Source organism: Pteropus vampyrus, unplaced genomic scaffold (genome assembly GCF_000151845.1).
Source record: "Pteropus vampyrus isolate Shadow unplaced genomic scaffold, Pvam_2.0 Scaffold293, whole genome shotgun sequence".
NCBI classification, from domain to species: domain Eukaryota; kingdom Metazoa; phylum Chordata; class Mammalia; order Chiroptera; family Pteropodidae; genus Pteropus; species Pteropus vampyrus.
In genome coordinates this window covers 262370-280110 of record NW_011889074.1, presented here as the reverse complement: position 1 = coordinate 280110, position 17741 = coordinate 262370, and the positions used below count along the sequence as shown (strand labels likewise).

At 41.4% G+C, this 17741-nt stretch overlaps 1 non-coding gene and 1 pseudogene across 1 annotated transcript; both read right to left on the bottom strand.

Annotated features, from left to right (window-relative positions):
* Positions 1-4507: 4507 nt before the first annotated feature.
* The window catches only part of LOC105303006, a 27288-nt pseudogene continuing 14054 nt past the window's right edge, over positions 4508-17741 (bottom strand).
* On the bottom strand, positions 16572-16690 carry LOC111729963. The gene has a single exon (XR_002776493.1). It is a non-coding gene; the product is annotated as a 5S ribosomal RNA (ribosomal RNA).

Below are 17741 nucleotides of genomic sequence, written 5' to 3'. Positions count from 1 at the left end.
ACAGGACCCCAAGACGTGCCAGGCTGGAAGGCCGTCTCCCAGGTGCAGCTCTGGGAGCTTTGGACAGGAGTTACGTTGATCACGGAGGAGGGTGACATTTCCAGGAGGAGAGGACATCGAAGTTCTGTGTTGCAGACCTGCCCAGATCGCACCCTCGTGTGTCCTCGGATTCGGCTGTGCTGGGTCACCTGGTTGTGCGTTCCATGTGCCCACAGCAGCGAGGAGTCATTTTCTGAGTCCTGTGAGTGGTTCTCCCCACCTGGGGTGGTGCAGACCTTCGGGTACGAAGCCAGTTGGTCAGACTGAGAGGCGTCTCATTGGGGACCGCGTCCTTTGCCTTGTGGCATCCGTGGTAACTCTGGGCGGTTGATGCCAGAACCAAATTGCACTGCCCCTCTTGGGACGGGTGACAACATAGTGCCAGAAGTGAGACTCACTGGGGAGCCCCCGAGGCAGGCGCGGTTTGGGAGGAGAAAGGTACAGAGAAGAGTGAGAAGGCGAGTGACTCTGAGAGGAGAGAGAGAGCCACAGCCGAGGCTGAGCGAGGGGCGCCATGCCCGCAGCTGCCTGCTTTATAATCAATATGCTTTTCAAAGACTCTCGGGCGGGAGCGGAGAGGAGCTTGTTTAAAGAGAGCAATTCATTTCTGCGAGGAAAAAAAAAAATTCCCTCACATACAGCTGGGTTGACAAATGCATTCTGTGAATGGCCATTTTGATTACTTTATCAAGAGCTGAGGGGGAAAATAAGAATGTCTGCACAGAAGCTGAAAGCTGAAAGCCTACGGATGTCTACGCCTTGCTCACTGGGCTCCAGCGGAGCTTTTCTCTCTCTGTCATCCATTTCTGAATATCAGCCTCTCTCACATTTCTAATATTCATTACGACCTGGACGCATTTCCTACACTGGCAGAGTTCTCCAGAGAAACAGAAGACGTAGATTCTAGAGATGGAGGTAGGTAGAGGTAGAGGTAGAGAGATAGATAGAGAGATCAGAGATATAGAGAGAGATTAGAGATAGAGAGATAGAGAGATAGAGTGAGAGACAGAGATAGAGACAGAGACAGAGAATTCAAGAGGCTGACAAGATCCAGGGCCTGAAGGTAAGTCAGCAAACTGGAGACCCAGAAGAGTCGATGAGATAATTCCAGACCAGATCCAAGGGCAGGAAGAAGCCAGTGTCCCAGCATCGTCTTTGTATATGGTTGGATTTATGCTATAAACATGTGCCTTAAAAATAGAATAAGTGTTTATAAAATTGACATATTTCACTATTTTTGAATTAATAAGATGAGTTCTATATCTGTGATTACCTGTTACATGAAATTCAAGACTCTGATGATAATTTTTTAAAAATTGAATGGTTTGTAGGGAATTTCTTACTCGAAAACATGTTCTATATATTCGAACATCTTCCACCCGTACAGAACACACATCCTCATGGACCGCATCTAAAAAGCTTTCTTCAACAAATCAGGGAAAGGCAGGAAGTCAATAATCACAGCTTTTCAAAATACGTTATCGGTGCTTCTGGCCAATGTAGTAAAAGTGATTTTAAAAAAATAAATAAATACATGCACGTTTATTTTCCATTTACTGAAGAAGGCATGGAAATGTGCTGGGAAAAGTCAGGCAACTTTGTCTTACTTCCAACATTTGTAAGGTACGTTCTTTGAATATTCGAAACAGGTTCGTGGCCTTGGATTTTTGTTAAAAGTCAAAGTGCAAAGCAAAGCTTGGTTGCTCTTGGGATGAAATCATCGTTATAAAAACTCTCGCTTCCTTCTCCATAGACCGTTTAATAAAACCTGCAGGTGACGTAAGAAAAGCAGTTCGCACCAGGACGTGACCGTTTCTGCCACGTGTCTCGTAAACTTTATTTTACTTAATCTTTATTTTAACCATTTAGATTTATTATTATTATTATTATATTCCAAATGAGAAAAATAAATGATAACGTTTAATAATTTCATCCAAATTATAGAATTAACGAGTGGCAGATCGGGTACTCGAATCAGTGATTACCATGTTTCCACTTTGTATTCTTTTAAAACCTGCTTTTCTTTCTTAGTCTGAGACTGTATCTTTTCATTACACTTAATATGCATTAAAATTCATTCTAAAACCATCGCGAGATCCCTGCCTTTCTCAGAAAAATCTGATGGAGTTTAGAACAATCAGCTTTCCCTATAGGAGAATTTAAATTTATAATAAGTCACCTTCCTTGTGTGAGCTTTTTTTTTCCTAACTCTTCTCTTTAAGTATTTCAATGGCTTCTTAGAAGCTTTAAAATAATGGCTTTTAAGTCACCCATCCCCCATTTAAGGAATCAGTGGTTCTGGAAATGGCATGACAAGTTCCAGAAATGCTTGGTAACGATTTTGTTAGATAGCGTTCTTTTCTTTGGGAAACTCTGAGCTTGTGATTCTACCAAGTGACCAAGAGCAGTTATTCTTCAGGTGTAGGCGTGCACGCAGACATGCACACGTGCGCACACACTGACATGCATCACGGCTGGTAACACACTCTCCGATAGTGATCATTCGATGAGAGAATGTTGGCCTAACCTACGTGGATTTTATTTAGACAGCTTAACCTCCTCCCATATCAGAACTATTCTCTAGAACTCGAAATATCAGTAATTGCTTGAGACTTTTGCCTAGTAACCACTTTAAGCTAACTAATCTGTATACTTGAGACATGTGTATTTCTTGTTTTTTTTAAATTGCATCGCTATTTTCATTTTTCAGTATTCTAACACATCACGAATTCTCTTTAATTCATCAAAATCCATCATCTCACAATTTCACCTGAGTGTATCTGCAAGGGCTCTTTATACGATAGGAAACTGATTTTTCCTGATCTGAAGGCATCGGCTTCCTTAAAGTAGAACAATTCTCTCCTGCTTCCTTGGAATCAGTGACGTTCAAGATTGAAAGCCACTTCTAAAATCAGTTTTCCCGTATGAAGCTTGGAGTCCTTCCGCCAGAAAAACATGAGATCTATGTTTGAGACCTTTCCATTGTGGGCAACTCACTTCTGGGATTCAAGGGCTCAGGTGGTAGAAGACTTGACCTCCGTGAGGACACGCAGGTCTGGGAGTACCTCCCTGACTGTGTTGCTGGTCCATTCAGCTCTAGTCCAGATAAAGCCAGCCCTATGTCTTCGTAAACGCCTTTTTCTATTCGAAGCCAAAATTGATTTGTTCCCTGAATCACGTCTCTCCAGACGGTATGTGGATCTCTGAGTTTTAGCATTTTCGACTGAGCGCACTATTTCTTATATAATAAAATTTTACACTAACGTGTGCTATCGATTGAGATATTTTTCTACGCATTTATGTTTATTTATTAACATGTTTTATTAAGATTAACAACATGATGTTGTTTAATAAATTTTATGCTTATATATAATAACTAATTTTCGTGGTATTCCTATGAGTAATCTTTTCTTATTATCACCATCATATATAATGGATACTACTAAAAGGAAGAAATTAAAAAATGGAACAGAGTCATCTGCAACATATAAGACAAATATATCTTCATAATAACCCAGAAGAAGAGGTTGCAGTTTACATTTTGGACTCGTCTCTGTCCACACCCCATGCAGACAGTTCCCTCGACTCAGCGGAAGTGTCACTTTGGTCCCCTGGGTTGAATGGACCAGGGGGGAAGCCGACGTAGCTCCTAGAAGAGAACCTGAAGGCTTTTGGACACGGCGGTTTGAGGTCATGGGTAGACAGGGCGGGCACTCTCATCTATGGGGAAATTATCTAGAAATTATCTACAGTTCGTCAGTTCAGAAGATAATGTCTTCTTAAAGACAAATGTCCGTAAACCGGTTTTGCTTTTAGTGTTCACAGCTCAACAATGTAGCTAAATTCAGAAGCTATTTGCGTTAACACTTCATCTATTAAGAACAGCTCTTTTCAAAAACAAGGTTTTGTGAAGGTTGTCATTTTAGGACTTAATTTTAATAGAATGTGAATGTATGAACTCTTACACTTTACTCAAACAAGACCTTGAAATGACTCTTGGTTTCAAAAATAGTTTCATGAAAGAAAAAAAAAGCAATCAGTAATAAAATTTGTCAGTTAGGGCATAAACTTTACCATTTTCAAGCAAAACTACAAGGGTTTTGTGGGCGGAATAAGACAGCGAAGTTCAGGGCTCCAGCATTTACAAGAGAAAATATTCTTCTTGCCGGGGCGGGCACGGAACCGCTCCAAGGGCGTCGTCAAACGCTGCTGAGGCCTCGCTGGGTGGCCGCTGAGTGTTAGGTCGCTGGGGCTGGCTTCCTCTGCTTCTCAGCTGTGCCTTCCTTATTCCTCACTTCAAGTTTAGCTGCCCCTGGGACGATGGACGATGAGATCAAAGGTGTCACAGTTCAGGACATCACGTGGCACGGACTTTTTCACATGATGTAGAACTCCCGCAGTGAAGAACACACCTGGTTGCAGGTAGGATAACCTCCATCTCATCAGCCCAGCTTCACCGGTTGCCCATCTACATGCCGTCGGAAGGAGAGTCAAAGACAGTCGGTGTTTTTCTCAGGAGCTGCATCAGCTGTGTGACCTGCAGCTCTGCCTCCCAAGACCACACACCTGGGAGGTCTCCATCATCAGGTGTGGGCGGCTGGGACCACTGTCCGTTCCGCTTTGTCCTGAGTTGAGAGGGAGCGAAAGCCGAGCTGCAGGCGCCACTCAAATCTGGAGAAAAACAGAAACACAGCTGTGAATATTAAAGCATTTAAAACTCATGACTACACCATAAACAAAATAAAACTTAGAGGTGCTGGCCTGTCTGTTCTCTGGGCCTCTGAGCCCTGAGCCAGGCTGCATTGCCTCTCACCCTAATGCCACCCCGGCCTTCAAAAGTCATCCTCTTGATCAGTCAGCAGCCGTCAAGTTCACGGCCACATCCTCTACCAGGAAGAACGCTATGACTCACTGAAGTCTCTGGTGACGGTTAACATTTTTGCGATAAATTATTTTCTAATTAAGGTTTGTACATTCTTTTTTAGAGAGGATGCTAATGCACACTTAATAAACTACAGTATAAACATAACTTTTAAACACAGAGGAAAACTAAAGAATTCACTTTTGTGTGATATTTGCTTGACTGCGTCCATCTGGAATCAAACGTAATATCTCTGCGTTTCGGCCTGTATCACCTCATTTGTTTAGTTCTTGGATTTCATTCATCAGAGTTTTACAAATTTTTAAATAGATCTTGAACATATTTTGTTAGCTTTATATCTAAGTATTTTTATTAATTTGGGTGTTAATGTAAGTGGTATTGTGTTTATAATTTCAAATCTCACTTTTTATTTTTAGTATAAGAAAGGAATTGACTATTTTTGTATTAATTTTGTATCCTGCAGTCTTGCTAAATTACTTATAGAACCCAAGGATATGTCCTGGTATGTTTGTTAGAATTTCTATGTATATGTTTGTATTATCTGAAAGCCAAGACATTTTTATCTCTTCCTTTCCAATCTGTATACTTTTTATTCCTTTTCTTGCCTAATGGCATTAGCAAGGACTTCCAGTACGATGTCCAAAAGGAATGGAGAGAAGGGACATTTTTACCTAGTACCTCGTACCAGTTTTCTCTATGTAAACTATAATGTCTGTGGAGTTTTATATATATATATATATTCTTTATCAACTTGAGAAAATATCACTGTATTCCTAGTTTACTGAGAGTTTTTATCATGAATGGGTATTGGATTTTGTCAAATATGTATATTTTGCATCTTTTCATAGAATCACATGATTGTTTCCATTTTAGTCTATTAATGTGACAGATTGCGTTAACTCAGTTTTGAATATTAAACCGGCCTTGCATACCTGGGATAAATTCCACGCGATTGTGGTTTATTATTATTTTTGTACATCGTTGGATTCTATTTATTAATATTTTGTTTAGGATTTTCGCATATGTTTTTGTGACTATATTGGTCTATGGTTTTAATTTTACTTGTTCCTCTTTCTCTGCTTTAGAAATTCAGGGCTGCACGCTTGCTTATTTTGTCTTTGTCTTTACATCTTTTCATACAGTCTCCTGCGAGTCTTTCTTTTAAAGAAGTATTTCTCAATCTACCTTTGCAGAGTGAGAATGAAGCAAGCAAGGGAGACAAACTCCTTGCCCGAAGTCCCAAGTAGAAGAATAAAAACAAGATGAATAAATAAACAAAGACATTATAGATATATAGACTAAAGGCCCGCCCTTACTCACAAAATAAGTTCTTTTTTAAGCATTTTTTTTTCCCCTCTTCTGAGGGCTCCACTTTTAAATAGTGAAAGCATAAAGCTGTACAAAGAGCATTCTGGGGACCCACCTATCCTGTTTCTGTGAGATGCTCTGTTCTTCGCTGGGAGCAGCGATGTTCCTTCTTTGCCTGAAATAATCCCCCACCGGCGTCATTTTGAACAGTGGAAAGGCACTCATTCTTCAAATCCCACCTCGATGGTTTCTCTTAAAAAATCTTTTCCATACCTTTCCGACGTCAGCAACCTTTCCATACCTTTCCATACCTTTGTCAGCAACCTTTGTCCCAACAGTAGACACAAGCGTTATCTTAAAATTAGCTCGGAAATGTTTGCTCTGATGTTTGTTACGCGTGCTGGAATATATCAGCCATGAGAAATAGACCTTTTCCTTTGTAATTTTCTTGTCATTGCCAAATGCAGAGTGTTTAATAATATCTGCTCCAAAAATAACGTGAATGAATTTTGTATACTGCAGGAGTATTTTTAAAGCCAGGATAAATAAATTTCTCATGAATTTTTCCAACTATATCTAGATATGTGACTTATAACATCGTGTAAATTTAAGGCGTATGACATGATTTGATACATGTATGTATTGCTAAATATCATAATAATACATTCAGTATTTCACAAAATTACATGTTTGTGTGTGTGGTGAGAACATTTAAGGTTTCCCATCTTAGCAACTTCCAAGTATATAATACAGTATCGTGAATGACAGTCACCGTGCTGGCTGTTAGATCTTTAGCGCTTACTCATTTTATAACTGGAAGTTTGTACCATTTCAAAAACATCTCCCATGCCCTCCCCATCCCCAGCCCCTGGCAATCACGATTCTACTCTAAGTTACTACGGTTTTGACTTAATGTAGTTTTAGATTCTACACACAAGTGAGTTCATACGGTATTTGTCTTTGTCTGACTTATTTCACTCAGACTAATGGCTTCGGGGACTATCCATGTTGTCACAAATGACAGGATATCCTTCTTTCTTAAAGCTGAATTCTATACATTACATTAGTTAGAGGAAAAGCTTCCTGTTCTTCTTGATAAGCAATGTTAGCTATGGGTTTGTCACGCACGACCTTGATGCAGAGGTGTGGTCCTTTGATACACAATTTGTCGAGAGCTTCTTCATGAAAGTGTATTGAATTTTGCCCAGCTCTCTTTTCTGCATTCGTTGAGAGGATCACCTAATTTTTATCCTTCCTTCTCTACATGTGGTGCATATGTATCGGATATTCATTTGCATATGTGACACCACTTAGTTGCAGAGTACGATCTCTGTAACGTCCTGTTGAATTTGCGTCGCTAGAATTTTGTTGACAGTTTCACACCTACATTCATCAGAGATGTCAGTGTGTGGTTTTCTCCTCCTGTCGTGTGCTTATCTGAATTTGGTATCAGGGTAAAGGTGGCTTTATAAAACGAGTCTGGGAGTTTTTTCTCCCCTTCGGTTTTTGGAAGAGTTCGAGAAGAATTGCCATTAATCTTTCTTTACATATTCATTAGAATTCAAGAACGAAAACATCTGGCCCTGGCCTTGTGCTCGTTGGCAGGTTTTTGACGGCGATGTCCAGTTCTTTAGTTGTTATCGATCTCTTCAGATTTTCTGTTTCACGACCCAGCCTTGGTGGGTTGCACATCTGTAGGAATTCATTCATTTCCTCCAGGTTACCTGGTTTGCTATCCAGGTGTACAGTTTATAGTAGCCTCATAAGTCTGTTTTTCTGAGGTGTCAGTTACAGTGCATTAAGGAGGAACTCCGACACCCTTCAGAGCCTCTGCAGCCACAGACAGGAGATTCTCCCACGGGACCCTGGCCCCTTGGGGCCGACTGCTGACCATGCTCATGAGGGACCAGAGACACACATAGGGCCTTTGCCAAATCGCCAGGTACAGAGACAGGAGTTTCTCCACCCTGGTGCCCGTTCCAGCAGGCCTGCCTGGGGACAGTGCCTGGGATGGGGCTGGAGGCACCTATAGGGCCTTTCTAGGGTCTCTGTGATGCAGATGGGAATGTCCCCTGCTGGCTCTCTGTTCTAGTAGGACAGTCCACAGACCGGGGCTGGGGGACAGTTACAGGCCCCTTTCAGAACCCACAGTGGCACTACATTTGGCAGACTCACCTCCGGGGCCTCCAGGATGGTGGCCGAGAGTGGCTGGAATTGGTTCACAGGCGACTTCAGAGTCCACAGCTGGGCGGAGTCCTGAATGCCCATTACCTGGTATGACTCCTCCTGGGTCTCTTGGCACAGGACACCGGTGACAGAATGAAAGCCAGATGGGGCTGCAGCCCATTCCTTAGAGGTCTGGAGCTGTTTCGAGGTCTTCAGCCAGGACTGAGGCGTGCGAGTCTGCCACCCGGCCGGGAGCCCGCCTTCTCGAGGGGGCTGTCCTTGGTGTCAGACAGGGCAAGGTTTCACGATCTCCTACCCAGATGCCAGTGTCCCCACAAAGGAACTTTGGTCTGCGGAAGAATGCCAAAATCTTGCCATGAAGAAATCTTCCGAGCACAGTCTTTCGCTCATTCTTTCTTCAGAAGAGCTCGTGTTCATGAGTGTGAATTGCTGAAACATCTACAAACAATGGAGTCACAGCATTTTCCACCAAATCCCCTGTTGGTTTCAGGGAGAAAGCAAAAGATTATCTACAGTAAGAATGTGACTGGAAGATCAGGACTATTTTTCCTCCCAAAATAATATTCACAAGAGTGATTGGGTGTCATTACATTTCTTAATGTGTATTTTTGATCCTATTGCCTGGCAGCACAGCGGGAAAGGATGATTTCATTCAGGAACTGCTGGTGAGCACCTGCCATGTCCAGGTGCTTTTCTAGGAGCTGGGACACGGAGAGCTTTGCTACTGTGCTTTACGTTCTAGCAGGAGGAGACTGAGAGCAGGCGTTAGATAAATAAATACACTAATAGACACATAAATAAATACAACTCTATAGTATATTTGAAGGAGACACATAACATGGAATAGGAAAATAAAATTATGGAGCAAGGAAAAGAAATAAGAAATCCAACTGAAATTTTAAATGAAGTGGTTACAGGAGTCTTCGTAGAGAAGGTGACATTTGGTGACAAACCGGAGGAAGAGGAAGGAGCCATGCTGCTGCCTGGGGAGAGAGCTGACCGTCCAGGGCAAAAGCCTTGAGGCAGAAAGTGCCTGGCACTTTCCAGGAGCATGAAGGAAGGGACGGTGGCCAGGGACAACCGAGGGGCCAGGAGAATAGCACAGGATGTCAGAGAGATGATGCGGGTCCAGGTGACACATGGCCTCTTCAGTCATTGTAAGGAATTTGCCATCTTTTCTGAGTTGGACGGGAAGCCATTTCAGGTTTGTTTGTTTTTTTAAAAAGAGCACCTGCCGCATACGTCTGTTTTAAGAGAACTGCTGGCGGCTGTGTTGGCGATGGCCCATGTGTGGTGTGGGGTCTGGGAGGAGGACAGTGGAGACCAGTCAGGGCGTCGAGGTGGCCCTCAGAGGCCACGATCAGAGGCAGATCCTGGGTCGCAGAGCAGGTGGAGCAGGGAGAAATGGTTAGATTCTGGATGCGTTTTCATGAAATAGGTGACAACGTTTCCTGAAAGAAGTGACAACATCTTCTGCTGGTTTTGGACTCGGAGAGTGAAAGAAAACGATGAGTCTCAGATGACGTCGGTCAAGGTTAACGTCAAGGTCGTGAGCACAAACAATTAGAAAACATAATGGGATCGGGCCTGGGATGGCAGCGCGCTTCTGGGGGGCAGGGGTGTTGCTCCAAGACCGCAGCCCCTCTTGGCTTATGGTACGAGGTTGAGACGCCAACTGGACGTCCCAGTGGGAGTTAAGCCGCTGTCACACACATCGGTCTCACGAAGAGGCCTAGAACTGCGGTATAAATTTGTCAGATAGTAACTATTTCCTCGATATAATTTTGGTATTGGGAAGAGAAGGGAGAATCTAGACCAGCGGATGCCCGGGGAGATGCAGTTAGTTAAACTCCATCTTATCACAAAGCAAAAGTCCGTGAGGCTAAGTGTGCACGCAGAGAGCAGAGGAGATTAAAGGGCAGTAGTTGTTTTGTGTCTTCTTTTATGAACCTTTCAAATAGAATTTATTCTAAGACATAAATCTTAATATTTGCTGAGAAAATATATTTCAAGAATAAGTATGGAGAAGCACACAATCATAAGCTTTTCAGAATTTCCAAACGACAGTGATTTTCACCCTAGAATAACCTAAGAATTTCAGGGGGTTCGAGTTTGAACTTTTACTGTCATATTCATTACTTCCTTCAGCGCTAGTTTTCTAAGTCAAATATGTATTTTTTTCTATTGATGATATATTATATTCCGAGGCCACAAATAAACACTGTTTGATTATTTCTTTGGAAAAATGAATCTGATCTGAAGTGCATTCTGCTGCTAAATCTGGTGAGAAATAACGCATATGGTGAGTGCAAAGGAACAGAAGAATGTGAGAAAAAATGGTAGACGCACTCCCGCGTGCCGCGCGATTTTTGGTCTGCTAACAGGCCGCTGGACTGCCCGAAATGGAAAACCACAAAACTGACAGCTGGGATTTTTCCCACGGTCGTGCTGCAGGCTCTGTGTTGGTTTCATCTGTCCACATCAGTGATCGGAGGCTTGAGACCTCCCCCTCCAGAGAATACGGATCCTCACAAAACGGAAATTCCTTTCGAAGTCATGAATCTTCATTTTTTTGCAGCGTCTAGGATCTGCCCCAACATATGTCTCTGCCCGGCAGTTTCTAAAACAGAGAGGTGAGTGCGCTGTGCCCCACACTCGTGCGCTTAATAGCAGCTCCGATCACTCTCTGGAACGTGCGTCCGAGAGACCGAGAGCTGAATGACGGTAAGTAGAGAATCGGGGAAGAAGAGAAGCGCCGAGCACACCCATCCTGAAAGGCAAACTTGCTCCCCCCCCCAAAAAAAAACGCTCCCTGGCAGTGACATCCCTTTCTATGCAAAGCAGGCGTGCCTGATTCCTGCAAAGGGCTTGGTGCTTGAAATTTTCGTTGAGGAGAATGTTTGAAATCATGCAAGCTGGAGTGGCCAAATAAGGCGAAACCATTCTCCACGTGTAGAAAAATCGGCCGGAGCTTTCAAACATATGAGTTACGAAACGACACAGCCAGGATTCTTTTTAAGCGGTGTGTCAAGCTATTACTCAGAGCGCTGAAGATGGGGTTTTGCTTCCTGCTATGTTTCTCTGAAAAGCAATTGAAAAGAACCCACTGGCTGCTTTCAAAATGTGGAGAGAAACATAAAACCGGTGTATATTATTCAATCAGGAATTTCTCTGCTTTTGTTGGAACTTCGGCCTTTCTTATTAATTAAAATGAGGAGAGAATACGTGATTTCAGGTCAAAAAACATGGATTGAAAAGTTTCTAGTTATGGAAATATATAATATATAAAGTCTCCAAAATGCTAGGGCACATTCACATTCTGATCATCTTAATTAGAAAAATGTTGTTGGTGAGCAATTTATCAGTAGATAGCAATAAAATCATTAATGTCAATGCAATATTACCTAATACCTGTATCTGTGGCATTCTACATGATCATCTGTAATACATAAAATAGTAATATTCACTATGGAAAATATTAGATACCAAACTAATGCCTAACATTCAAGAAATTTATTATGCGAGTATTAAGATCTCAGGAAAATGTGTAACCTTTACCAAAAGGCTTATGGAGATTTCCTTTAAAAATATCACTTTTCTGTTGCCTACAGAACAAATGACCACACATAATGGCGTAAATCCATACTCGTTTACCTCACGGTTTCATGGGGTCAGTGGTCTCTCCACAGCCTCGCTGGTCCTCTGCGCAGGGCTGAAATCCTGGTGCCGACCAGGTTCTGTGTGACCTCATGGAGCTCGGTCGTCTCTCCCAAGTTTGTTCCTCTGTGGCTGAGTATGCGGGGCTCAGGACTCTCACATGCCTGTCAGTGGGAGGCCACCCGTAGCCCCCTGCCATGGGCTCCCTCTGTGGGACATTCACGACGTGGCTGGCTGGCTATTCGCTGGTTGTTTCAAGGCCAGCAGCAGAGTCTTTCTAGCGGAGACAAAAATTTAAATTTAAAAAATGTAATCACAGGTGTTCTATGCCATCGCCTTTGATATGTTCCATTGATTAGAAACAAGCCACAGGGCTGCCCACCTTCCAATGGAGAGCAGTACACAATGGTGTGGGTCACTGCGACTCACCCTGGGGTGCGCCTGCCACAGGTGGTAAAGCCATGGGCCACAATAGTGAGGGGAGAGGGCACAACCACTTGCGCGTATACCATATTGTCAACCACAAACAAATATCCACCCAAAGAAGTCTTGGCCTGAAAGAAATTCACCATCGAATTTTCTGAAACGGTAATACATCATTTTTGTCTTTGAAAATTACTTAGAAAAGAGAACAATCGAGACACCTTGAGGTGAGTTTTAGCTAAAACTAACAAACAAACAAACAAACAAACAAAGAAGAAGTTCTAATTGCTGTTAAATGTACCCAGAAAACTTGTACAGGTCACATTTTTCTTTGACCACGTATTCTTCCACAGCCTTTCGATCCTACTTTAAGAGTCTATATCATTTCAAGAGTTTTACTTATCACATATTAAATACAGTTTCAGAGAATCTTAATATCAGAGCGATTTGCAGATGTTCAAACTTTTAAAATGATCGGATCACCTTTTTACTTTAAGTCCTTATAACTAAAGACATGGTAGTCTCAAATACCGGGGTTCTCAGAATACTAGAAAATTTTCTTGACTACCCATTTTCTTTGCCACACGTTTCTTTTGATGTCAGCTATCATACCAGATTGTAAAATGACTTATATAGATTTTTAAAATACCAAAAAGAATACAAGAACAGTGCACTTACTTGGGGTTCATCCAATAGAATTCAGTGGAAAAACACTAGTTGGAATATAAATGCATTCAAAGAAAAAAGAGAAAAAAGTTAAGCAAGTTACTTTTGTGAAAAAGAACATCTTGTAGCTGAAATCATTTCAGTGATATAAAATTAGTAGTTTTCTCTCTTCTCTTTAGGGCTGAACATTGAAAAATGAACTAGATAAGTATGCATGTAACACTGCAGAAATAAGAGCAAGAAGCATTAAAATATGAAGGCACAAGAATCCGTGTTTCTCTGATTCTTATCCACTGCTGGTGCAGGTCCCTGGTTCTCTGGTAATATCCTCGCAAGCATTCATGCAACCGTAGCTAAGCAGGTGAGCTTCCTATTGTGTCCGCCGTCCACTGAGCATCGGGTGACCTCACCACCTCTACTTTGCAGCTTCTCTCTTCACCATGCAGTGGTGAACCACAGGCTTGCTTGCCAAGAGCATCACCTTCCACGAACAACGATGCTCTGATCATGCTGGCGACCAGATGAGGATTTGAATACTGCCTCTGCCCTCCAGAAGCTAATAGCACAAAAGAGTAATAATAACTTGATAAGCTGGATACATTTTCTGGGCTAGAGCATTAAGCAAGTCATTTCTATTCGTGATCTCAGTTGATACTTGTGACATCTCTACAAGATAAATATTATTGCAATCCTGGTGGAGAAGGCAAAGAGAAAATGTTACGAGATCTTCAAACTCTAGTAATGTAGAGCCAAATAAGCAACACAAGTCAAAGCAAAAAATAAACCAATGACAGTGTTGCCATTTTATTTCGGGATAGTATTCCATGATAGATTTCTGTGAGTTCTGCTGAGGAACACACCTTGTGAGAAACTGCAACACTTCTATCCTAGATGAATGACGTTAAAAAAAATCCAATCATTGCAGGCATTGTTTTTGCAAACCACAGTGAAAATGAAAGTTAAAATATCAGACATATAAAGGCCCATTTTATTAGGTACAACAAACGTAAAATCACTTTGTAATAATTTCAAAATGATTTCTAAATTTTCTCAGGGTTTGCTCTGAACATCTTTCCTTCTCTAATCTAGTGACAGAAATTTTGTAGATCTATGCCTATGTGCAGACATTATGAAGAATGATAACACTGAAAAAGTTTCTTGACATAGTGCTAAAATTTATCTAATAGAGAGAATATAGAGCTATTTATTGTTTCCTAAGGTAGGTCAATGGAATAATGCCAAGTTAGTTTTCAACACCACACATCCTAAGAAGGACTAAATAACTGTCTGGAGGAACAGCTCTTTAATGATATAGATTTAATCTAAGAATAAACTTTAGAATACTTGAGAAAGTGTTTTACCATACATTATGTCATAAAATTATCTACAGATATTTCTCCAAAATTGTTATTAATAGGAATTGAGGAGCTAGTTTAAGGTTGTATTTGCTCTAAATATGTTGCTTCAGATAGATCAACATGGATTTTCAATCAATCACAATAGAAAGTTCCAACATTCTTTTGAAAATCAGGCAACATAGATGATCAGGCAACGTAGATGATCAGGCAACATAGATGATCAAGCAACATAGATGATCAGGCAACACAGATGAGCATGGTTCTAAGCAGAGAGCCACTTTACTTCTATGAAGAAAGGAGGGAGAACCTAAAAGAAAGAATATAATTTCATTTTAAGGATACAGGACAAGGTTGTCTCTGACAATTTGAAAATAATGATTGAAACCCTGAAATTTTGCATTATTGAATTTTCAACATCACCACTGATCATTTTTGTTTGAAATTGCCCATTGCGGTCAAACCCACACACAAGAAAACTGAATTAAGCTTACGCACATCGTTGCTTCCTGGTGAACCCCAAGATAAATTATGGGATACATTTACTCCCAGATAACTTACAGATTTTATATGTTTTATGCACTTGTTGGGAAAAAGCCAATTAAATATGGGATGATATCTGCCAAAGTGTGTATTATGGTTTAAACGCATTTGACATTGTGCCATTCTTACTGCGATTGATGAGGTTGCAAAGATAATCGTCTGTTGAGTCCACTTTTACAATATGAAAATAAAACCTTATACTTAGTACTGAAGAAAATCCATATAATTGTCTACCTAATAGCAGGAAGGGTACTTGAGGTTCATTCAAAACTGGGTTTCGATAATTAAAGTAGGTTTAAGCCATTAAAATGTGTAGAAATTATAGGGTATGGTGCATTATGCTAAAAATATTAACTGATGTGTTTTGAGACTATTAATTCTGACCCCTTTTTATTAAGATACAAATTCTCTACCTATATAAAAAATAATTTAAGAATCATGTAGATTTATAATTATTTTCCCCATATCGATTTGTGTCCACAGGGTTAAAGTTTGCATGATGAATATTCATTTTGATCTTACAAATTCTCATAAAGTGACAGAAAGGGTAACTGTGATCCGTAAGGAAGTGGCCATGTCCAGGTCCTCTCGCTCTGTGTAGGTGACGGTGGCCTCAAAACTCACAGATGTAATCTGTGAAGCATGAAACTGGCATACATTTTAGGGCTAGTAAAACGATGATTGTTCAGCTGCTACCGAAGGCAGTAAGTTTTTTATTTTCAAAAATGAGATGGATGTCATTATGTGCCCAGCTACGTGTGACCATGCCCTTGGCTAACCAGAGCCACGCCTATAGGGAACTAACTGAACTCTGCTGGTCAAAACAGGTTTTTCAGATGGGAGAAAGTGTTTCCCAAGCACTATTTCAGAGCAGGGGAGTTTCATTTCTTTGTGTGTAGATGCTCAAAATACTATAATACAATTTTGAAAACATAATCGATTCTTAGTGGATGGATCGCCTGAGTGGAGATTAGTAAAGGAAGGTCACAGATTAGCAAAAATAAAAAGAAACAAACAAAACTAAGGCTACGCAAAATAATTTCCGCCTTGGGCCTTGTCTTCAATTTGTTCTCTACATAATCCAGCCACACGTTTGTGTTTTTATTTTTCCCAGCTAGCCTTTACTCTTCCTATAAATGTTTCTCCTTGCCTCGGTTTTCTTTCGTTTTGTACAAATAAGTGTTAAATATTAATATTATTTAATGTTTGATCTGAGTTTCTTAAATCCCACCCCATCGTTTGAACGTTATTCACCATCCAGAAGACTCACCCGAGTTATTTTCCATTCGGACGGCTCGAAAGGAGACATTGGTCTCCAGCTGAGCTGCGAGGACAAGCGGGCTCCCGCCCCAGGGGCCAGCCGGCCTGGACCGATGTCGCTCAGTCAGGCGCGTCGCACGCCGCGTGGCATTTCTTGCACATCCTCCATCTCCGTGCACTGTGCTCCCGCACAGCGGTCCACTTTTCTTTTGTAAACACCATGAGTTATTTTATTTTATTATTTTTTTTAACACCTACAGCACCTGGTCTTCCTACGTGGTCTCCCACCCAAGTACTGACCAGGCCCGACCCTGCTTAGCTTCCGAGATCAGACGGGATCAGGCGTGTTCGGGGGGGTGTGGCCGTAGACCATCATGAGTGATTTTAATGCCTATTCCATATTTAATGTAAGTTGTTTGACATACTTACTCCACATTCTCTCTACTCGGCTCATAATCATTTCTTCCAGACAATCAACTTTGGGACTATTTTTAAAATGAATTTGGTTAGTACACATTTTGCTTATACCTGGCAGTGTAACATGAGGTATATTGTAACTAAACATCTATTCACTTAAGTGTTACAGACTCGTGGGTACAGTCCATTGCCAGAATGATAAAAATTCTTTTTCTCACTGATCTGCCTTCCGATTCATAAAGAAGCAGACTCAGTTGGGCGTGGGGGACCCGTTTTCTTCTTCCTGTCTTCCTCCCTGCTCCCCCATTCCCCCCTGGATGTCATGTGGACTATGTGCTGTGAAATACAGGCCTTTTAACACTCAGTCCTGCGTGAGAACTAACCTTGGGGTGTTCAGACACTTGAAAGTTCAGATCTACTAGGCAAACAGTCTTGGTGTTCCTTTTGGGTAAATATTAACCAAAAATCCATCAAACATAAATTCTGAATCAAGTTAATGTTTAGCCAACTATCTCGCTAGACATAAAGAAAAAAAAAAAAAAGAGGTCTATTGTTACCCTTCCTCGCGTAGAACATGCGAGTGCACCTATATGACGTGATTTTAGCATTTAGAAATGTATTTACATATATCCATTATTTCACATACAACAATGATGAGAGGTAAAGCCACACAAGAAAACTCTTGAACGTGTCTTGGGCTGTTCTTGCACACACATCAGTACAACTGCCTGATACTCCAGCTCAGTCGTTCAAGAATATCTGATAACTCACCCACGTGCTCACTCATTCACACCCGCTTCACACTCGCCCCCATGGTTCTTGAGGATGCATCTGCTTGTTAGAATCTTGCTGAAGCATAAAGCTCTGGCCACAAAGGAATCAGGGGGAAAGTTGGGTTTTATTTTCAAACTTTTAGGGCAGAATATCATTTCAATACTTTGCAAGAGTTTCACCAAATCTTTAACTCCTAATACGGTGGCTGTGGGAGCCTAATTTTTGCCAGA